Source organism: Mauremys mutica, chromosome 14, assembly GCF_020497125.1.
Source record: "Mauremys mutica isolate MM-2020 ecotype Southern chromosome 14, ASM2049712v1, whole genome shotgun sequence".
Lineage (NCBI taxonomy): Eukaryota > Metazoa > Chordata > Testudines > Geoemydidae > Mauremys > Mauremys mutica.
This window is the reverse complement of record NC_059085.1, coordinates 23,875,009-23,899,353: the sequence shown is the minus strand read 5'-3', so window position 1 is coordinate 23,899,353 and position 24,345 is coordinate 23,875,009. Positions and strand designations below refer to the sequence as shown.

Below are 24,345 nucleotides of genomic sequence, written 5' to 3'. Positions count from 1 at the left end.
TTAGGAACTGACAAGTTTCAAGTTGACAGTCTCCTGTTATAGTTAATCCCTCTTTTCTGTTACTCTTTTACCCCAAGGAAATTGAATGATTTACTGAATGGAAGGTTTTCATCTCTCTTAATTTTCTGGCCTGTAGTATGCAGGAGGTCAGATTAGATTAGTAGTTCTAAGCCTTTTGGGGTTTAGGACCCATTTGTAAACCTTGAGGGCCTGTCACGACCCAGTGACCCTCATGAGATGCCCCAGACCTGAAGTTGTACCAGGGTATTGATTCTTAACAGTGCAGCCTTAGACAACTTTCACACGTATAAGATTAAGTGAAGAAGTTAATTTGAAATTTAGCAGTATAAGTGCTAATGACTTTTCCAAAATATTAATTTCATGCCATTCTCAAAATACATTTTAATGAAGGATAAACTGACATGCACGGAAGTTGTGACTTTTGCACAGTCATCATACACCAGGTCAGTAACTGAACCAGGAACAGAACCCTGCTTCCCATGCCCCAAGTCTAACCACTAGAAGCATGCCTTCAAAGCCCAGTCAAGTTACTGAATATGATGCTTCAGTTGGATTAAATTCACCTTATATTAATTTCTTTGGCAAGATTTTGTAACACATTAACACTGAGATGTTTTTGAATGAAGTGCAAGTTTATTGTCTGAGTGGAATATTTTCAGTTTTGTTTTAACCTTAAACCCTCCAGAGCTCAGGCTTTTGGAAAATTCAGATACTGATTTCTTTAAAAAGGAATAGAGCTATAACATTTTTCAAGTCAGAGCAGTGTTCCCATTTTCAAACAACAGATCTTTTATGAGAAATGACAAATATTTAAAATGGGGTCAATGTATAAAACGCAGTTAAGGCCAGTTGTCGAGAAAAATGGCAGTAAATAAGGCATCAAAATGAAAAGAAGTCTTAATAAAATTCTTATGCTACAAAAGTGCCTTCACCCTTTGACAAAAGGGTTTCCTTGTTTCCTTGTTGATTAGTGATTCCAGCAGTTCAGTATTTCCCAGATACAGGAAATTATGACATGAAAAGTGATAAATCCCATTGTTCTATATTGTGTCTCCTGCCCATGCCAAGCAAATTTAGTAATTAACAGATGGACTAAGATACACTTGAGCAGAAATATTTTCCATTTAGGATGGTTGAGCATTAAAGGTTTGGTGGTACTGTACTACTCATGGTGAGGATACACTGTGTGAATGAAAAGTAGAAATGTTCCTGTGTAATTAAACTGCTAATCACACAGCATACTCGCTTGGATGGTATCCAATTCCGTGTACCAAAAAGACTTAGTGGCATTAACTTGCATGTATTCCTAAAGATTTAATGGCCAAGTGACCTGCTGTTTTGACATACTCCATTAGAATGTCTCTATTTTGACTTTCTTCATTAGCCTATAATGAAAATGAAGGTCTGTGCAGATTAACTGCTGCTGCTCCAGTGATGACCAAGCAGAACACCTGCCAGTACTGCTAACAGCAACACAACTCCAATAATGTGTCTACATTTCCAGTTATTTCTTTATTGTGAACTCACTGAATTACATACCCATATGCCATCTTGGGAATTTCCCGCACCTTTCTCTTTAAGAAAGTCTCTGTAATGGTATATAAGAGGGGGAGAATAGTGTCTTAACATCAAAGCAGCATCTTATACTACTGTTGAAGATTAGATAATTATAAACAGATAGTACTTAGTGCATTTTCATTTGTAATCAAGTATTGAATGCCAACACCTTAGCTAAAGCAACAAAATCTTAACTAACTTTTACAATTTTATTGATTTTAAAAAATTATGCAGATTATATTAATTTAAAAAACTGAACAGTATAATTCCCAGGTGCAGCCTTACCCATCCAGGTGCACTTTATGACCCTTAAAGTAAAACATTTTATAAACATTAGGGCCCCAATCATGCAAACACTTAGCTCATTGGGACAACTCACATGTTTAAAGTTAAGTATAAAAGTGTTTGTAGGGTAAGAATCTAATTACTGAAATCTCTCCGCATCTTTATGGAGGTAGGAAAGTATTTTATCCACATGACAGATGGAGCAAGTGAGACACAGAGAAATAAACTGATTTGCCATGTGACTTTGAGTAAGTCTGTAGTAGAATTGTGAATAAAATCCATAAGATTTGGTTCTCACACCTTCTCCCTAAGGTATAATATATGAGAAAACACATCCTAATTTAGGAATTAACCCACTACTTAAACTGCTTACAATTTAGTGAACAAAAATAGTAAAACAGTGAACATGAATATATGAACATGAAAGTGCTTTTTTATTTATTATTGAAGACTTTATGAAGACTCAATAATTCATTTCTTAATGAAGGAATAGATATCAACGTTAGTCAAAGCAGCCCTGTCGTTTTCATGCACTGAACTTCTCTCACCAGTAAATAAATATGTAAAATGGCGCTAAAATACAATACATTGTAAAGAAAAATGTTCAGGATTAAATAAGGTGAAATGGAAAAACTAATGAGTTCAAATGCTATGTCAATTAGAGCTGTCCAAAAAAAGTTTCCACATTTTGTAAGGAGTACTTTTCCATTCCCTCTTTGACCAGAGACTTCTGAAAGTCTATAACTCCAGAAGAGAGAAACATGCAGTCTGAACAATGATAAATCTTATTGTCCATTATTGGTCTTCCTGCCAATGCCAAGCAAACTCAGTAATTAACTGATGTGCTAAGATGCACTTGAGCAGAAATATTGTCCACTGTTTCCAAAAAGGATCATTGTGGTCTAAAAGTTTGGTGCAGTTATCCTCTGCATAGGTAGGATACACTTTGTGGATGAAAGGTAGAAAGATGTCTCTATAATCAAAGTACTATGCATACAGAATAGAGAGCCAAGGTAAATCCCTCACACAGACCATCAGCACCAATGATATGGGGTTAATTGCCTTGTGTTCCCAACATTTTTGTGGCTCTTGGCCCCACACTGTTTTATTAAACTTCAACTCCTTTAGAATGGTCTTAATGTAGCTGTTTTTCTTTAATGCGCCATAAGGCGCATGAAGATACTGATCAAACTCACTACTAACAGTCCAAAGATGGCCAAGCAGAACACTTGCCAGAATTGCTAAGATCAACAGAACCCCAACAATAGCCTGCCCACCTTGCCTTTTATTTCTTTTAGCACTTTGAGCTTGCTGAATTCTCTTTGCCATGTTGGGAGCTTGTTTTTTTCTTTTACTTTCCGCCTATGCTATTGTTCTGCTGAATGCCTTCTCTAGTCTGTTTTATTGCATCATGAAATAGTTGCAAGCCAGAAAATGCTGAACTTACTTAGAGGACCCTTCAGATTGTTCTCTGCCTTTTGGATAACTTGCTTTCTGTCAGGACACCTCACACAGAACCCATGAGCCAACTGTTCTAAACTTTGAGATTAAACAGAATCTCAAACCTGCAGCTGTGACAGCAAGAAAACTCAATAGCAGAAATGAAGAAGTGTTTAGACATCAGTGTGGTAGTCTTCTGCCATTTTAAATCAGTGTGTAGGTTTTACCTTATTCTGTTTTGCCTTAAATTAATCTCCCCTCCTCCCTCCCCCCCCACCACTCTCTCTCTTTAGGGAAATTGTTTGCAGCTATAATTGTGCCATAAAGGAGTGAAAGTAACGACCAGTCCTTTAACTCTGGTTTAATCTCGGTGGTCCTACAGAAACTGAAATAACTGATATTCCTGTAAGGGTATTGGTCCTATTTTGGAGGATGATTTCTCCTCTCTCAAGTCTTGATATTGAATGCCAAGTAACTGATGCTACACCATGTTCTTAGACATCCATACACTCTTTCCCCCTTCCAACTCTCTGGTGGCAAGTTAGCCACACATCATCCATATCAACCATGCAACCACACAATGTATTCCTTTGAAACTCACTATTACATAGCTACCAAGGAGATGTTATCACTGTAAACGAGCCTCCTGTGAAATCATAGGCCTCCAAGTTAATTTCTCTTTACAGAAAAGGACATGCTGAGCTCTGAACAGTTACTTAGGACACACTGGGAGAGATGGAGCATTTGTTACATGCATGTAAATGACAATTCACAGCTGATGTCACGATAATGACACAGGCAAATTATAGATATGCAATTAAAAATGAGGAGTTTTGAAAAACTAATCCTGAGCCTCTGTATGAATATTGTGTAGGACTTCAACCATATCTGTGCATGCAACATCTGAGAGGACTCAATGGTTCCTTGAAAGATTCTACTTCTGATTATATGCCCACTAACAGGTCTCTGGTTGAATCTAGCAAATGCATTTTTTGGTCTTGGCTCAGTTCCATAATGAAAAAAAATTCACCACAGTTGACACTTATGGACACCATTGTTGATGTTCTCCTTTCAGAGGCCACAGATTGAATAGTCAGAGGCTGAACTGTCTTACCTAAAGCTTGTTTATCTAGATGAGGGTTTGTCAAATAAAGGTGGAGAAGGTTGCAACTGCTTCTGTTTGTGCTATACCTATACCGTTCTCCATGCCTATCAATCCTGTCCATTTCACAAGCACTAAACTAATTCAAAGTTATGGGCGTGAGCCTCCCATGCTGACTGAACTGTGCTCCGTGCTGGACTGGAGATGGTTTTAAACCACCTTTGCTATTCCTAGATCCTGGGGCTGACTAGAGATCTCTCTTATTCCTGGCACAATTTATAATAGGCTGTGGGCTGCTCTAATTTATATCCAGCTGCACAGGGCCCCCTCATGTCATTCTGGTAGATTGGGATAACTTCAGCCATACTCCATTTCTCCCAAGTGTCAGGAAAGAGACTGTAGAGCTCCAACAGGGTTCTGATCCATTTAGGAATTTCCTATCCTGTTAAGATGGCCTTCTGGCAGCTTGGTGCAGACAGAACAGGGGGGCCAAGATTTGGCTCAATGTCTTAAAATTTAAGACTTAAGCACAAATTTTATTCTGCATGTAAATGGTTTAAAATTCAATTCCTTTAGTAAGTCAACATGCTAAAGCACTAAAGTAATTCAAGATGTAGCTTCATTTTAGAGTTTATTTCAATATTTATATTTTTTAACCTAGTGGTGCCAGTCAGGACAATAGCCCTATTGTGCTAGGTTCTGTATAATTACATATGAATTCAAAGCCATGAAAACTTTACCTTCTAGACCCTCATACAGAGACCTAGACATGAATAATCCATACATGAATGCACAAGTCATTGCAAGATTGGGGTTTAAGAAGTCAAAAGGCCATGAGGAGGAGGACACAATCAGATGTGATTTGCATACTTTTCTTATTAGACATAGATAAATGAAATGCTGTCTTCATCAATTCCTCAACCTAGCTATCACTGATCAGTTGATTTCTGACAGATGTCATGACAGAGATTAATTTTGTAGAGAGAGTTGAAAGAGAAGATGGTAATGGCCCTTTGAAGTATCAAAGATTCAGACTATTAAATTTTATTCACAGAGTGTATAAACCCTGAAAGAATCAATAAAAACAGGCACAAAGAGTAGTGATAAATGTGTAAGATCGAGACTGATGTCTTCATGTATGTTATCTGGAACTGTTTGAAATGTCTGGAGAGTGGTGGCCAAACACCATGAGGACATTAGGGATACACGAAGTTCTCTCCACCTGCAAGTTTGTTATCTAGACCAGGGGTCCCCAACCCCCGGTCCGCGGCCCGGTACCGGTCCGCGGCCTCTTAGAAACCGGGCCGCAAACCGACCCAGTGCAGCTTCCGCAGGCATGCCTGCGGGAGGTCCAGCTGAGCCGCGGGACGAGCGCTCCCTCCGCAGTCGTGCCTGCGGGAGGTCCGCTGCTCCCGGGGCTCAGCTGCAGCTTCCGGCAAACGAAACCGGTCCCTTGACCTAAAAAGGTTGGGGACCCCTGATCTAGACAAAACTTAGTTTTGACTTATGTAAAAGCCAAACATATCACAGGTTCATTATTAGTAGGTAAATTAGCTGCTACCACTCAAGAAAGAGATCTTGCAGTCATTGTGGATAGTTCTCTGAAACTATCCACTCAGTGTGCAGCAGCAGTCCAAAAAGTGAACAGAATGTTGGGCATCATTAAGAAAGGGATAGATAAGATGATAGAAAATATCATAGTGCCTCTATATAAATCCATGGTATGCCCACATCTTGAATACTGCGTGTGGAGAAAGTAAATAAGAAAGTGTTATTTACTCATTCTCATAACACAAGAACTAGGGGTCACCAAATGAAATTAATAGGCAACAGGTTTAAAACAAACAAACAAAAGAAAATATTTCTTCACACAATGCACAGTCAGCCTGTGGAACTCTTTGACAGACGATGTTGTGAAGGCCAAGGAAACAGGCCTGTTAGTTTGACATCTGTAGTATGCAAGGTCTTGGAAAAAATTTTGAAAGAGAAAGTAGTTAAGGACAATGGTAACTGGGACAAAATACAACATGGTTTTACAAAAGGTAGATTGTGCCAAACCAACCTGATCTCCTTCTTTGAGAAGGTAACAGATTTTTTAGACAAAGGAAATGCAGTGGATCTAATTTATCTCAATTTCAGTAAGGCATTTGATATGGGGATTCCACATGGGGAATTATTAGCTAAATTGGAAAAGATGGGGATCAATATGAAAATTGAAAGGTGGATAAGGAACTGGTTAAAGGGGAGACTACAAGGGGCTGTACTGAAAGGTGAACTGTCAGGCTGGAGGGAAGTTACTAGTGGAGTTTCTCAGGGATTGGTTTTGGGACCAATCTTATTTAATCTTGTTATTACTGACCTTGGCACAAAAAGTGGGAATGTGCTAATAAAGTTTGCGGATGACACAAAGCTGGGAGGTATTGCCAATACAGAGAAGGACCGGGATATCATACAGGAAGATCTGGATGACTTTGTAAACTGGAGTAATAGTAATAGGATGAAATTTAATACTGAAAAGTGCAGGGTCATGCATTTAGGGTTTAATAAGAATTATTGTTATAAGCTGGGGACGCATCAGTTAGAAGTAACAGAGGAGGAGAAGGACCTCGGAGTATTAGTTGATCACAGGATGACTATGAGCTGCCAATGTGATATGGCCATGAAAAAAGCTAATGCAGTCTTGGGATGCATCGGGCGAGGTATTTCCAGTAGAGATAAGGAGGTGTTGGTACCATTATACAAAGCACTGGTGAGACCTCATCTGGAATACTGTGTGCAGTTCTGGTCTCCCATGTTTAAGAAGGATGAATTCGAACTGGAACAGGTACAGAGAAGGGCTACTAGGATGATCCAAGGAATGGAAAACCTGTCTTATGAACGGAGACTCAAAGAGTTTGGCTTGTTTAGCCTAACCAAAAGAAGGCTGAGGGGAGATATGATTGCCCTCTATAAATATATCAGAGGAATAAATACCAGGGAGGAAGAGGAATTATTAAAGCTCAGTACCAATGTGGACACAAGAACAAATGGATATAAACTGACCATCAGGAAGTTTAGACTTGAAATTAGACGAAGGTTTCTAACTTTTAGAGGAGTGAAGTTCTGGAACAGCCTTCCAAGGGGAGTAGTGGGGGCAAAAGACATATCTGGCTTCAAGACTAAGCTTGATAAGTTTATGGAGGCGATGGTATGATGGGATAGCCTAATTTTGGCAATTAATTGATCTTTGACTATTAGCGGTAAATATGCCCAATGGCCTCTGATGAGATGTTAGATGGGGTGGGATCTGAGTTACTACAGAGAATTCTTTCCTGGGTGTCTGGCTGGTGAGTCTTGCCCACATGCTCAGAGTTTAGCTGATCGCCATATTTGGCGTCAGGAAGGAATTTTCCTCCAGGGCAGATTGGCAGAGGCCCTGGGGGGGTTTTGCCTTCCTCTGCAGCGTGGAGCATGGGTCATTTGCTGGAAGATTCTCTGCACCTTGAAGTCTTTAAACCATGATTTGAGGACTTCAATGGCTCAGACACAGGTTTGATACAGGAGTGGGTGGGTGAGATTCTGTGGACTGTGTTGTGCAGGAGGTCAGACTAGATGATCATAATGGTCCCTTCTGACCTTAAAGTCTATGATTCTATAACAGGGTTAAAAAAAGAACTAGATACATTCATGGAGGATAGGTCCATCAATGGCTATTAGCCAGGATAGGCAGGGATGGTGTCCCTAGCCTCTGTTTGCCAGAAGTTGGGAATGAGCAACAGGGAATGGATCACTTGATGATTACCTGTTCTGTTCATTCCCTCTGGGGCACCTGGCATTGGCCACTGTTGGATGGATGGACCTTTGGTCTGACCCAATATGGCCGTTTTTATGTTCTTAGTAGCTAGGACTAGTAATGTTCATTATTGGAGGAAAGATCAATTCAGTCAATAAAAGGAAGGGAAGAGGATCTAAGATGTTTGACTGACACTGGAAAAGGTTGTTTGTAGAGTAAGATCCTACTCTGAGTTCTTTGACAAAAACATGGATCTCCATCCTTCTATCTATGTAGTATTTTATATCCACCATCAGTGTATTATTTGAACACCATGCAGTTTCCTTCCAACTATTCAGCACCTGGCAAAATCAGGATCTAACATAATAAGTATTGAGTGGGGGCAATGGCAAAGGATATTTGGTTTAAGTTTTTATCTTACTGGTTTAATGGTTTTCGTGATGTGTCTTTCTCCTTAAGGGGTGGGCAAGATGGAACCGCACATGAGAGCTACCTTGGGGTAGAAGAGCAGTTGCTTAATACCACCCTCTGGGATATTTCTGAAAGAGAAATGAAAAACAAAACAGCAGCAATAAAGACCGTTACAAAATGAAACAACTGGTATTACAATATTTGACTTGTTCAGAAGGTATCAAAGCAATTTGCATAATATGTCCAAAATCATAAATTAAATGAAAAAATACTTCTGCGTTAACAAGAAACTAAACAGTATAATTGTCATGGGCAGTTTTTCATCATCCAGCTACACTATATACACCTCACCAGACTAAATAATTATAATTATACTTACAGTATTTACATAGAGATTTTGAGGCTGTCATCTCAATCTTCATTTGCAGAAGAGCACAGAATGGACTGAAACCATGGGCCAGATCCTGGCTGCAATAGGTCAACTTTGTGATGTTTCCCCAACACAAAACTGCCCTAAAGCTCATTTAGTTGGCCACTGTAGGATTCCTTCTGAATAAGAGATAGGAGCCCCTGCTCTGCTCTGTGTCACTCCTCTCCGTGAAGCCAGTACTGAAAGTGTGGGTGGCATAATGGATTATGACTAGGGAATCACCATGATGATCAGGGATATCCAGGTGCCATAATGTCTCTCAAGTCTATTACCATCAGGTACCAGTTAGAGCAACCTTCAGGCTGCTCAACCTGGATTGATTTTGATTTACGGCCAAAATCTTTCAAACATAAATAAAACACCTGACAATTAATACATTTCTGAACAAAGCAACTTTTATTGTGAGATAAGGTGGCAATCAAGTTTGGTTTTTTGTTTTGTTTTTTCTTTCCAAATGTCAGAGTTCAGGAAGACTCAGGGATTGATTTCAACAGAAATGCAGAAGTTGCAAGGTCAGTCCATTCTTTACCTACAGACTTTGTGCTATCCTCACTACAGATTCTATACTATTAAGAGGCTCAACATACAACATCCAGTAAAAATCAAAGTTGAGGAGAAAATCAGGTGAAATGCAATAATAAAGGAAAGTAAAATTTCCATAAAGTAATATTGCATTAACGTGGCCCCACAGGCAAAAAGGTAACGCTTTCCATTCTCTCTTGGACCAAAAGCTCCAGAAGCATATTAACTCCAGAGCAGATAAATTCAGAGCTTGAATGATAATAAAGACTGTTGTCCAGTAATGTGCTGCACGCCCGTGCCAGGCAAACTCTGCAATTAACTGATGGGCTAAGATGCACTTCAGCAGAAATGTTGCCCACTGTTGCCTAGTGGGATCCTTCAGGTCCAAGGATTTGGTGGTCACATCCTCTGCATGGTCAGGACACACAGAGTGGATGAAAGGTAGAAATGTTTCTGTATATTCAAAGAAATACAAATATAGCATAGTGAGCCTTGGGTACATTCTCGCCCAGCTCATCTGAAAAAGCAGTTTTCTGAGGTTAACTGCTTTGTATTCCCAAAGATTTTGTGGCTGTTTGACCCATACTATTTTCACATGCTTTAGCTTCTTTAGAATGGCCTCCTTGTGGCTATTGTTCCTAAGACCATGAGGAACATGTATATCCTGTGCAGATTCACTGCTGCTGCTCCAGTAATGACCACACAGGACACCTGCCAGAACTGTTAACGCTAATGTAACCCCTAAAAGAACATGCCCACGTCGCTGGTTGTTATTTCTTCTCACATTGAGAACTTGCTGAATTGTATTTGCCATCTTAGGAGCTAACTCCACCTTTCTCCTTAAGAAGATGGGCTATGCCACTGTTTTGCTGACTTCTCTTTTCCTTTTATTGGCATCAGGAAATAACTTTTGAGTGTTATCCAACAGTATCTGCAAGAGTACTCACTGCCAGTTCCTCTAGCCTCTTCCACTAGTTTCATCTCTTCCTTTGCTCTTAGCTTGATTTCTGATGTCATTCACCACATTCTCTTTTCAGAGAAAGTCTCTATAAAAGTAATTTTGCCTTATAAGATTTGAAGAAAAACAGAGTACTTATTGGCTCACATACACTTCTGATCCTGGGCAGATTGAGATGTTAAAGATCTTTTCTCCACTTTGGGGAAAGGGATTTTTGGTCTCAGAAGTCTGGGTGTTCAAGGTGTTACAGAACTGATGTTTCTTCAGTCCCCATGATCAGTGGCACAGCTTCCTCCTGTCCATTCCTGGTGATGTCAAGTGAGTTAGATGCCTCATCAGTGACTACCATGCTACCTCACAATATACACATAAGAACTCCCCAACTACAGAGTTATCCAGGATAGGCCAGAATGGCTATTTTGGAAAGTATGAAGGAGGTCCAACCACATGGTGAGTTATTTTATATATATTTATGCCACTGATTTTTTGGGGGCAGGATGGGGGGAGTGTTAAGTTCATAATTGGGATCCTCTGCTAATTTTATCCATACAACCTCTCTAGCTTCATTAGCCAGGAACACATGAGGAGAATATTTTGTAAAGATGGTTTGGAATTTTTTACAAAGTATTTTTCTGTTGAAAAATGCCAAATTCAAAACAAACTATTCATGAGACAGGGAATTTTTTTTGGCAAATTTCCTGTGTCAATTTTTTTAAAAAAAGGTTTGAAATTGGCAAAACATCCAATTTCAACATTTTCAAAATAGGGGAAAAAACTGATTTAGTTCAAAATGACTGTTTTGAAAAACATTTTTTTTACTATAACAAAAATAGAAATGTCATAAATGAAACTAAATTTTCAGCTGAGCCAAACCAAAATTGTTTTCAGCTGATTGGTTTGTAAATGTTTTAGAGATTTTGACTTTTCATCCAGACTCGGGAAGGGAAAAGTTTTGGAAATCTTGAAAATTTTCCTGGGATGTGAAACTATTCCCTGCTCAGCTTATTATTTTGCCTATCAAATTAGTCACTACAAATTAACAAGGTTCTAATTTTCAGTACATAACATGTTGGTATTTGGGCATCCAAAACTGTGTGCCTATAAGTTGGGGATTTACATGTGCACATGGACAAGATACGTCTATTTAGCATTTTGTTTGCTCAAAAATGAATCTGGTGCATGATCACATACAGAATGTCTACACTATAGCTAGAATCTCAAACTACTTAACAATCATTAACCAAACAAGTCTCAAAACACCTATGTTTTATACCCATTTTATAGTTGTGATACCGGGATACAGAAAAGGTTAATTTGTCTTCCAAAAGTTACTTACAAAGTCCATTGAAGAATAGAGGATTGAATCCAGAAGTCCTGTTTCTTAACCCCTGCTCTATCGAGTAGAATAAAACAACAAGACCTCATTTGGGTTCTAATGAAGCTACTAAGTAAATTACATCACATTTGTCTTAATTGCAAAACCTTATGAATAAAAATAAGGCAGTTTCCTGACACTGCATACATTTCTGAACAAAGCAGCAAATTTTATTATAACATGAGAGGGAAACCATCCCCTTTTTCTTTTCAGGGTTCAGCATTCAGCAAGGCTCAGGTATTGATTTCTCAGCAAATGGATGTCTGACAATCACAGCCGTCCTTTCAATTACCAACTTTGAACTTTCCATCACCACACAGAAAGCATGTATAATGGCATTAATGTACAACCCTAAGTAAAAACCAAGGTCTTCTGGAAGCTGAGCTGCAATGAAGTACTACAAGGTAGAAAGGAATTTAGTGACTGCACGCCTCCAAACATTGCTCCACAATTTGTAAGAAAGTTTTCAACTACCTCTGTGACCAAGAACTGCAGGAGAGAAACTCCCAAATGAAGGATATATCCAGTTGTCCCCATATAGTGCTGCACACCAGTGCCAAGCAAACACTGCAATTAACTGGTGGGCTGAAATTCAATTGAGCAGAAATATTGACCAGCGCTGCCAACTCGGATTTCTAAGGTCCACAGGATTGGTGGTTATATTGTTTTCATGGCCATGACACACATGGTGGATGAAATATTTTTACTTTTCTGTATAATCTAAACAACAACATTAGTTGGCTCTTTCATTCCATTCCTAAGAAACAATGAATTTCTGGGCTCAAACACCTTGTCTTCCCAAAGATTCTGTGGGTGTTTGAACTCTTCTGCTTTGACACACTCCCACTCCATTACAATGGCCTTACTATGGCTACTGTTTGCTAGGTTACAAGAAGCTTGTTACAACACACTTCATGGATGAAAGACCGAAGTATTTCTATATACACCTCTACCCCAATATAACGTGAGTTCGGATATAATGTGGTAAAGCAGCGCTCGGGGGGTGAGGGGGGGGGGCGGCTGCGCAAAGCAAGTTCGATATAATACGGTTTCACCTATAACGCAGTAAGATTTTTTTGGCTTCCGAGGACAACGTTATATTGGGGTAGAGGTGTAATACTAGTAGTATGCATACAGCATAGTGAGTCTTGGAAAATTCTTCACACAGTATGTCAGAACCAATAATATGGGATTAATTGCCTTGAATTCACAAAGGTTTTGTGGCTGCTGGTTTCATGCAGGTTTTAATATATGTCAGCTTTATTAGAATGGTTGTAATTTAGTTGTTATTTTTTAGTGAGCCATAAGCAGCATAAAGGTCCTGAGCAAACCCACTATTGACAGTCGAAAGATCGCCAAGAAGAATACCTGTCATGATTGCTAAGGTTAACAAAACCCTAACAAGAGCCTGTCTACCTTGTCTTTTGTTTCTTCTCACACTGGGAGCTTGCTCAGTGATTTTGCCATCCTGGGAGCTTGTTTTTCTCCTAGACTCAGTCTGTAGCCTATGCGATGTCATTTAATTGCATTTAGAGATACTTTCTCAGTTGTAAGCCAGGAGATGAACTTGGGTTAACCCTTCACTTCCATAGCCGGAAGGCAGAGAAGAATCTGGACATATTTAACTCTGAAGAGTTATGTATAAACCACTACTGACTCACGATGGTGTATGTCACATATATTTAACAGGCTCTGAAAATGGTATCACAATCACCATACACCTAATTTGTTCACAGAAATTAGTGTACAGTTGAATTCAGAATTTTGAAAAGACTCTCTTACATAGAGTTTATATAGATTTATCCAGTATGGACGTAGATGATGCTGAAAGGAATGAATGGTACATTGGATACACAATGAAACATAGAACCTTTCACCTATAGGTCACTTGAATACAGGCTAGGTCAGTAATAAGGTTGGCCAGAAATGGAATTTCCATCCTACTGGAAATACTGACATTCCACAACAATTCTACCTAACAAATCGTGGATATATTGGGAATTATTCTGATCTCACAGCAGTTTTACACTGGTGTAACTGCATTAACTTCAACAGCGTCACTCCTGATTTACACTAATCTAAGTCAGATATGGATCAGACCAAATGTGTCTAGCCCATTCCTACTTGATGCTGAATTTGTGGATCCAGCTGACACTAATTCTCTTGTGTAACTACCATGTGTATCATGGAAGAAAATTAGCATGGTGGACTTCTCCCAGTGCTGCTTTGTTGTACATACAGCAGGGGCGGCTCTAGCAATTTTGCCGCCCCAAGCACGGCGGCACGCTGCGGGGGGCGCTCTGGCAGTCACCAGTCCCGCGGCTCCCGTGGACCTCCTGCAGACATGCCTGCGGAGGGTCCGCTGGTCCCACGGCTCCGGTGGAGCATCCACAGGCATACAGGTAGCATAAACCTGTTATATAGCTGAACAGGGTGGGCAAGACTATAAACAGCAGTTATGTCTGATTCATGTCAGTGCTATTTGTGAGAGCTACATTCCCTCACCAATCATAATCAAGGGACAGAGGAAGTCGAGGATTAAAGTGTGTCTCTCCAGAGAAGGACTATGATGTGAAAGAATGGGGTAGATGGCTATGCAGTATTATTTGCCTGCCACTGCAGATTTCTAGTATAATTTAGAAGCTGATAGGGCTAAACATTGTTACAAATTGCAAACCACTTTTTTAAAGGGAGGTTTATTTCTCTTTTCCCTTTCCTCATTGGTTTACCTGGATAAGCAGCTGAACTCTTTGAAGTGAAAGAGTGGGTAGCACATGATACTACATCAAAAGGAGAACAGGGATGTGTTTTCGTAAATGCACTGGGCCAGGCTTGGGCTTCCTTGCACCAGTCCATTGGCACAAGAGGGACATAAAGTTCTTCTAATGGTGCAACTGAGAATTCCCTGGCATGGAATCCTTAGATGGCACAGAGATGGTATAACCAAGCGACAAACCACCTCTTCTCAAACTGCCTGCCAGAAAGTTCATGCTGGGGTTGGGGCATGGCTGAGTTTCAGTGATTGCTTGGCAGTATAATGGCCCCTGGGGTACTGTTACAAGCTGATGGAATTTAGAGCATTTGTGCCCCTAATTTACAAAGCACAATGGCCACAAATGATCAGTAATATCTAAATGGTGATTTGGGTGAACAATTGTGCTTAGTTAATATTGAAAATGTAGCTCTTGATTTCTTTCAACCAACTGAGGCATACACTCAGTTTTTACACTTCTTAATTCTATGACTTCGCTCTATTTCAACTAGAAGTAGAACAAGTCTGCTTCGTAACATTTTTAATTGATCACTTTTTTACCCTTACAAATCAATTCTCGTATTTCAAGCTTTACTAACAGCTAAATAAACCTGAGAGAGAGAGAGAGATATTGGGTAGTTTATAACTCAGCTTGATAAAAGCATGCACAGAATTGTTGCCATTAATTATCTCAGTACAATTAGTAACTGGTTTATGTCACAAATGTGATACATTTTCTTTAAGAACTATTTAGCATAATCATTTAAATAACCATTCTAACATTAATTATGACATCACCTTTGCAGTGACTATTTAAAAGCTTTTTTAAAAAAATAATTGAAAGCTATTGTATTATTCACTAAACTCTTGTAGATAATTACAGGTTGCGATGGAAAATGTAGCTAAACAGTATTTTTTGCCATGTCATAATGAATGTTATTGTTGAAATAGACACAAAAAGCCAAACTGGTGAATAAAACAAAAAAATTCAAGACCTCAGAACATAGCATAGAAATCTTTAAAACATTTTTTTGCAATAGCAAGTACTCTTTTTATCCTGAAAATGTTTCCATGCCATACATTGTACTTAAATGACATTTTCCATAACTGCACAGTTTCCCTAACAAGCATGGGCAGGTTATTTTTTTGTTTTTGTTTTGAGGATTTTGTTGTTAAAAGAAGCTGTCTTGTTGTGTGAATATGTGGGTGTTATGTTGCCCTCTCATGACTGACCCACAGAGAAAATAAGGGAACGGCTAATACCAACATCATGGAATCAGTTTTACCTCATGTGTTAGAGGCCTGGGTTTTTGAAGGCTAGGGATTCTAGTCCTGGTTCCCAAAGGGTAGGTGTGATTTATCTTGTAGTTATGTTTATTGTCTTTAGCATAGTATAGCAGATTGTCTGTAACACCATGTAGCTAGCATAATTGTCTGGGGGAAGGGCGGGATGAAGGTGAGAGAAAAATCACTCTCCATTTGGGTCCAGAGAGCCTTAATCAAACTGTATCCAAGACATTAGCTGGCAGTTTCAACCTTAAAACATTTACAACTCTATGGACAGGACCAGATTATTGTTGCAGATTCTAGATAAGCTTTCCTCTGTCTTTGGTTTCAAAACTCAAAATTCACTAGTTTTGAAATGGGTACCAAAAGTATCTGCAGTTTCAGTGACTTTCCTGGAAGCTTGCCTAGGGTTGAACAAGACACATGATCCCAGAGGACTGAAGTCAATGGGAGTTTTGCTTGAATGAGAACTAAATAAGTTTGGCTTTTACATTTCCCACTAAGTGTACTGGTATTATTAATATAGTCACAAGCTCTGGTCTGCTGAACCTTTTTTTTTTTTTTTTTGGCCACTTTGCACAATATCTATTTTGGCTATTTGATAAAATAGCTACGCATTTGGGCCAAAGTCATTTTATTTATAGAGCTGTAAGGTGCCCAGATCCTGTGGTGATGAAGTAAGTTTATAATATATCATAAGAAGATAGAAACAATTCCTCAATGTTAAGTGCTGTCACGTTTAAAAGTCAATATCTTTGGTGAACAGGGAGTGCTCCTGCTTACATCACATCTGTATTTGGCCCTTAATAGTTTAATAAGTAGAAGCTGCTTTCTTATTGTTCTGTGTTTCTTCTACTTTGCAGTACAAAATGTAGAGACCTGTCCAGCAACTAATCCCTATGTTTCACAGTCGTTAAAGAAATGAAAAAAAAAAAAAACAGGGTTCTATACTTTACACACACATTGATGGCACAGAAGCTGCATCATGTTACTTCCAGCCAATAAAACAGAAAAATTAGCCCTTCAGCACATATCTATGTATCTTTAGACAAACTGTCACAGACTTGGTTGAGCTCCCCCTGTTGGACACTCAGACTTGCTCTGAGGTGATCCAAACACTGAAGGTCTTAGCTTGCTGGGGCTGAGCAGAGGTTAGGCACTCTTCCTGGCTATGGACCTCTAGGCACCAGGGCCGCCCAGAGGGGGGGGCAAGAGGGGCAATTTGCCCCAGGCCCCGAGCCCCACAGAGGCCCCCACCAGAGTTTTTCGGGGCCCCTGGAGCGGGGTCCTTCACTCACTCCGGGGGGCCTGGAAAACTCTTGCAGGGCCGGGCGCAGGAGCTTCTTCTGCTCCTGGTCTTCGCCGGCGGGGGGGTCCTTCCACTCCGGGGCGGAAGGACCCCCCACTGGCGAATTACCGCCGAAGACGGAGCAGGACCCGCCGCCGAAGTTCAGCTCGGTCTTCGGCGGTAATTTGGCGGCGGGGGGCCCTTCCCTTACGGGACCCGCCGCCGAAGTGCCCTGAAGACCCGCGGCGGGGGCCCCCCTCCGCCGAATTACCGCCAAAGACCGGGCTGCACTTCGGCGGCGGGTCCGGCTTCGGTGGTAATTCGGCGGCGGGGGGGGACCCCGCCGCGGGTCTTCGGGGCACTTCAGCGGCGGGTCCCGGAACGGAAGGGCCCCCCGCCGCCGAAGACCCCAGGCCCCCGGAATCCTCTGGGTGGCCCTGCTAGGCACACACACCAGGTATAGACCTTCTGTTGGCAGTGGGGACTTCTACAGCCCAAATGCCTAGGCCCTGAAGTTAGTGCCATCTCCACCATGCCTCCCCAGCAGCTCTTGCACAATCCCCAGTATCCTAAAGGTGTGAGCCTTCTGATTTACAGTTTTCCTCTTCAGGGGCACTGACACAGACAGACTGCACAGGATTCTAAATGTAATATGGTCTGTTGATGGGTGGGATGGAACTTGGGGCCTCTGGAGCTTAGTGCATGAGCCTCTACTGTATGAGCTAAAAGCCCACTGGCTGTTAGCTAAGGCTGTAGAGCAGACTTATTGTGTGTGTGTGTGTGTGTGTGTGTGTGTGTGTGTGTGTGTGTCTCTCTCTCTCTCACTAGATGGGACAGAACTCCACACCCAGGAGGAGTGTGGGTTCCATAAACACCACTGCTTTTTACTTATTGCCACAAGAAGTGGCAATATCTACATAAAATGCGCATTTGCTTCCTCAGGTTCCTCACCATTCCAGACCATTCTTTGGGGTTAGGCAGAGTCCTCTGCAGTATCCAGGATTCTTCCCTGGAGCACATGATTTCTCTTCAGACATGGAGCCTTTCCAGCCCAGCTAGCTTTCTCTGAGCATGGTTGGTCCTGCAGTTAAATCAGACCCACCCACCCCCTCTACTGGTACAAAAGCTTGCCCTTCTCTTCCCCTTTTCTTCCCAAAGCTTCCTGTCCTTCAAAAAGCCTTTCCCCACTTTTGTTCCTCCTGGGAATCCTTTTTAACCCCCTGCTTTGCCACCTCTTTCTCTTTACTCTGTTTGGGGGTGTTCCACTCTCCACTCCCAACCCCTGCTCCTTGCAGACAAGTTGGAGGAAGTAGCTTCTCCCAGCTCCAGCCAACCTCCTTAGCATCCCCACTGTTCAGTCCAGAACACAGTTGTTACAGGTAATAACTCTACATTGTCCCTGGTCTGGATCATGCAAACCATGTCTGCAACTGGTGGATTCCACATCCATCTAAAAGCATTCCCTGATACAACAATTTTATAAACGACTTCCTAGTACCAACCAGAATTTGTAAGTTGTACACAGACAGATTCTTCAAATTGTCACACCGACAACAGTTGGGTCAGAATGTTCAAAAAATGAAAGATACTTCAATATTGTACCAACATACATGATAACAGAAAAACAGCATGATTTGTCACTCCTGAATGCAGTCATTTAATCCTCATTTAGGGTATTTTTTTGAGCAGCTTTTGGTCAAGTGGGTGTCCATCCTATGCATCCCTTAATCTGTAATAACACTCTTTCCCACAGTTTGTCTGGACCACTGCTCTTTATGAGGCTAATGGAAGAGTTGTTCTTGATTATTTCATTTCAGTGAATCTGACAAAGGTCTTCTCACCTTGTGTCAGTCATTCTTTAAAAACATTTGTTTTTTTAAGACAGTTACCTCTTTGGTATCTAATTTGCCTTTGCTTATTAATCATATCCATAGGAATGAGCCATTTTGACATATGAGCATATAAATCATCAACCTCTTTCAGTGTGGATTTCTTGTCATCTCCAGATTGCTTTATTGGGGTCATATAGGTCACTGCTGCCAGTGCTATTTGTCTTCTAACTTTGTTCTCACTTCTACCCTTTCAATCCACTTTATTTCCCAGGCAAATATACATTCAATTATTTCAATAGGTCATCCATTCAGTGATAGAGATCCAATTCATTAACTTCTGTCATTGATATGAGTGACACCAGGAGTTCCTGGGCTCTTAGAGCAGATGTAAACCTGGGGCCCTTCACCTCAGTCTCATGCTTCAGACTGAGGTAAAATGCAAGCAGTGAATTACGTAGATGGGAAGAGTCCCCAGTAAATCAAAGTATTAAGCAAAAAATTAATATTAAGTAAACAGTTAAAAATTCTGCTCTTTTCACTGAAGTAGTTTCTTTCACTTGCCTGGAAGAACTGAATCCCATAAAGAACTCTGATTGCACTTCTCAGGGTCCAAGACAAGCTACAGAGCAGACTCAATTAGGGCTCAAAAGTCCATGGAGTTTATTGAGACAGCTCCCCTCTGGCAGTGGTCCCCTGCAACAGTCTCATTTAGACTCCTCAGGCCTATCCTAGGCAGCAGAGACAGCCCAATAGTCTTTTTTGTAATTAAAGCAAAGAAATAGTCCCCAAACCACACTCAGCAGGCCTGTGCCAGACCTACCTTCCTCTGGAGGGGCTCTGGCAGTCAGCAGTCAATAGTCTCTGCAGAGGTTCAGGACTGGTCCCTTCCTCCAGAAGCAGTAGACAGGACATTTAGTCTCTTCCTTGATCAGCCCACCAGTGAGCTAGCCTCTTCTCTTGTTAACTACCCCTTCATTACCTGACAGCAAGTGCAGGTATAGTGGGGCAAAGCTGAGTGGGCCCTCAGCAGCTTGTTAACCCTTGCTAGATCAGGGTCACAAGAGCCAATGAACTAGGCATTTATGAAACTGAGCCTCAACTATTTCCTCAGTCAAAGCCTTTGCATAGGAACAGATTAAGATTAGCCATATCTGAGGCCCCTTGTAAAGCCAACTAGGCCCCCATCTAGGAGATTCAGTGTATGACCTTCTAGACCTCACCCTACCTTAAACAATTGTACAAGGTGGGGAAGATTTTAAATCCACAGAGGTCAGCCAGTGGATAGTACTGTCCAAAACTAGTGTGTTTTTTCCATGGGGGAATTAAGATACTTCAACATATTAACTGTTATTTCATATACAGTAGTTATCTCCTATCCTACACATAGGAAAAGACCTGAAATATCTTACTTAGCACTGTTTGGCAATTGTTGGCAGCAATATTTTTTGTTTTTAATTAAAACAAAAGGAATAAATAAACAAAAAAACTCAACCAACCCCAAACTGAAAACCAAAACATTTTAGTTTTTTGAAAACTGTTTTTGGCAAAAATGTTCAGGTTTTAATAAAAATGTTCAGTTTTCAGAAACCAAAAACCAAAATATTTTACCAAAACCCAAAAATGTTTATTGAAAAGTTTTGACGTAAATGATTTTTTCTCCACTAGCCTGAGGTACATACTAGATTTGTGTTCTTAAGCATCACCTGTTTGTTCAATGTGTTCATTGCATATCAGTGCACTCTGACTGGAAATCTTGTATCCATTACCAAACTATGGTTGGAAATGGTCATGACTGGGGAAAAAGGCTTGCTACAAAGGAAGGGAAACTTTCATAAATTCTGCCCCCACAAAACCTGAATCCAGCAACTGGTCAGAACTTCACACTCAGAAGCAAGAAAAATAATCCAATACATACATAGATTGCCACACCCAATACCCCAAATTTAGCTTGCTCCCTAGATGAGTTTTATTTCTTTCTCAGATTCAACTTATTGAAATCATTTATTAATTAAAAAATAATAATAAAAATGGCAAATAACCTAACAGATCTACTTGTGCATTATCGTCTCAGTTTGCCTCACATATTTTAAAAATTGCTTAAAATGAGGAGGTTATTGTTACTAATTTATTGGTAACTGAAGAAATTTAATAATTTCTTCCAGCATAGTATGATTCTAATTTCTTAAAAATGATATTAAAAATATGATTGAAATAAGTCCTAAGAGTGTTTTACAACCCTATCAAAAGAAAACATCAAAGAGCACTAATTCCAACATTATGCTCTCATAAATCACCGTGAATAATTGATCTTTATAATGCATTTTCACACATCCTACCTGTAATATGAAATATTATTGCAAAGAAAGTATAAAAATATGTACTGAACTGTCTGTTGGATGTTAATACCTTACCCATGGCATCTCTTGAAGGTTCTGCTTGTTACAGCAATAATAATAATAATAACAACAACAACAACAACCACAATTAGTGATGGTTGCAAAAGGTGCCTTGAAACTCTCAAATCCCAATTTACATGTTTCTCCTTGTTATTAGTCTCCAGTCAATCGTTGGTGATGAACCAGCAGCTTGTTCAGAAGAAATACTTCTGAGAAGCAGTTTTAATAAGCTTTACTTGTAAAGCTGGTGCATGGAATACTGTGCTGCAGTACCTTTTTATCTATCTAATCACAAATCTTGATGCATTGGCTTTGTCTACTTGATGGTACCCACTGAAATATGATACAGTGGAAAGAGATGGAATAATTACATAAAATGTCTTGTGGCTCTTAAAAATTGGGATTTGAATAAATAGAGGTTGTGTTACATTCTGATTTGACTTCTTGGAATTAAGAGCTGACCTCTTCCTGAAACTCTCACACATGATCTAGCACTGTTCAGTAATTTTACAACCATTATATTTCATGGTTAAAGTGCTCGATTTCTTGTGTGGACTTCTGGTTTCAATTAAGAAAAAAGAGGAACAATGATCTTGTGGCTTAAGGCATTGAGCTGGGACTCAGGAAAAATGGATTGTTTTCAGCTCTATCACAAACTTCCTGCATATGCTTGGGCAGGTCACTCTCTGTACCTCAGTTTCTCTTCTGTAAATAGAAATAATCCTTCATTTTACTCATCACTTGTTTGCCTTATCTGTTTAGACTGCAAGCTCTTCAGAGCGTGGATGGTCTTTTACTATGTGTTTGTACAGTGCCAAGCACAACGAACTGCACAGTACAAAATGATTATCACAATAAAGTGAAATCTCGCAAAGATGTGTTTGATGGTATATAGATAGATTTGAAATACAAAGCCACTTGATAAAATCATAAAGTAGGGCATATTTATCACAAACAAAGCAATTATATATCTTGGTTTGTTTATTCTAAAATTAACTTGACATTAATTTAACATGAAAAGAATAATTTAATGAAGTCTGCAGAGATTTGCTATCTGCCCTTTGAATGAGTTATCTAAAATGCCATTTTATTGTGCAAATCTATGTAAAATAAATTGCATTTAAGCAGTGGTTCAAAAAGTCGCTTATTGTAACCTGATCCTGATGTTCACAGAGAAATGATATAAAAGATCTGGGATCAGTGCTCCACTATAAGGAAGGGGAAAATTAAGTAGCAATGGTCTTTCATTCAAAAATAGCTAATTTGATGGGCAGATAATTATCCTATTGCTTTGAAATGTGATTAATTATAGCCAGAAGAAAAACTACAAAAAACAATGAAAACAAAATATAAGTGTGAAAATGGAATACAGACAGTTGTCACATATGTGATTCATGTGACATGCTGGGCCTGTGTAAGGGTCCGGTGTTGGGGCTCGACCCTCTCAGGCGTGGCTGGGAGCCAGGCCGCCTCGCTACACGCATCTGCTATTGGTGGCGTAGTCTGAGAGGGCAAAGAACAGTCAGGGGGCTCAGGCCCTCAGGCGGGCTGAGCCAGAAATCAGTCTCTTTAGCCCGGGCCCTAGCTCCAGGCAGGGCACCAACGGTAAGGTAGGGCTCAGGCCCACAGGCCGGGGGCTGAGGGAACAACCAATCTAATTAGCCCAGGCCCTAACTCAGGGCGGGCGACAGCCCTACAGTTCAAGGCTCAGACCCTCAGGTAGGGCTGAGCAAACAATCAGTTCAGTATCTAAACCCAGGCCCTCAGTTAGGGTGGGGCAGCAAACCCCTGTAAGTCAGAGTTCAAGCTCTCAGGCAGGGGCTGAGCAAACAGTCCGTACTTTGGCTTGAGCCCTAGGGCAAGGCAGGGCAGTAGGTACTACAGTTTAGGGCTCAGACCCTTAGGCAGGGACTGAGCAAACCAACAGTATGTAAGCCCAGGCCCTGGATCAGGGCGGGGCAGCAAGCAGCTCAGGGCTCAGACCCTTAGGCAGGGGCTGAACAGACACTGAGGTAAGTCCAGGCTCCTATGCCTGAGCATTGGGGTGAGGGGGAGACTGCCACCCGTGAGTGGCGGTGGCAGGGGGGACGCAGGCCCACCCACTCCACTGCATCCCAGCCCGGGGCCCTAACAGCGGCAGGCCATCTGCTGCTGCTGCGTCAGTGGGGATCCTGGCCTCAACACACTGACATTGGCTCGGGGTCTGCTGCAGCCAGACTAGAGTCGGCTACCCCCGGGCCACTTCCAATCTCCCCATCCATTGGTACCTGTGTATCCCCAGCATCTTCCGCAGTGTCCCACACCATGGGCTCCTCAGGGTACTGAGCGCTGGGTAAGCCGGGCTGCTCCTCAGGGTACTGGGCGAGGGGAAGTTCAGGCAGCTCCTCTGGATAGCGAGCATGGGGCAGGCTCAGCCAGTCCTCCTCAGGGTAGTGAGCATGGGGCAGGCTCGGCCCAGCGGGAGCTAGGGCACTAGTGTCTGTCCTCTCCGGCAGCGAGCAGCCAACTGAGCGCTGGGGCCGGGCTTTTATACTTCCTGCCCCGCCCCTTGACTTCCAGGGGGCGGGAACAGGTGGCGGTGGCTCCGCCCACTTCGGCATCTGCAAGGGCTCGACCCTCTCAGGCGCAGCTGGGAGTCAGGCCGCCTCGCTACAGCCTGATTTTTCAACAAGTTAGAAATCTGCATACAAAAAACATTTATGCAGTTCCCTCGATTGTGTACCCAGATGAGACTTCCATGTTTGCATCTGCATGTAGTGCCATGCTAATACAACATGGCTTATGCACAAATGACTATTTTGTTAAATTGCTTATTCATGTCTGTGTATGTGTATATATAATATATCTTCAGTTAGGCAGACAAGCAAACATGACCCGGACTTGTCAGGTTTTGAAAATGAAGCCCTTTAAATAGCCA

The 24,345-nt window shown here is 41.1% G+C and overlaps 2 long non-coding RNA genes across 4 annotated transcripts in view; one reads left to right on the top strand and one right to left on the bottom strand.

The window, feature by feature from the left end:
- Positions 1-1,891: 1,891 nt before the first annotated feature.
- Positions 1,892-23,926, bottom strand: LOC123349240. The gene is made up of 3 exons (XR_006573433.1): positions 23,696-23,926; positions 8,599-8,716; positions 1,892-2,170 (listed from the first exon to the last, which is right to left on the bottom strand). It is a non-coding gene; the product is annotated as an uncharacterized LOC123349240 (long non-coding RNA).
- Positions 22,941-24,345, top strand: part of LOC123349237 — a 33,408-nt gene continuing 32,003 nt past the window's right edge. For all 3 annotated transcript variants that reach the window (XR_006573430.1, XR_006573429.1, XR_006573428.1), the window contains exon 1: positions 22,941-23,033. This is a non-coding gene — a long non-coding RNA (uncharacterized LOC123349237). The remainder of the gene's footprint in view (positions 23,034-24,345) is intronic.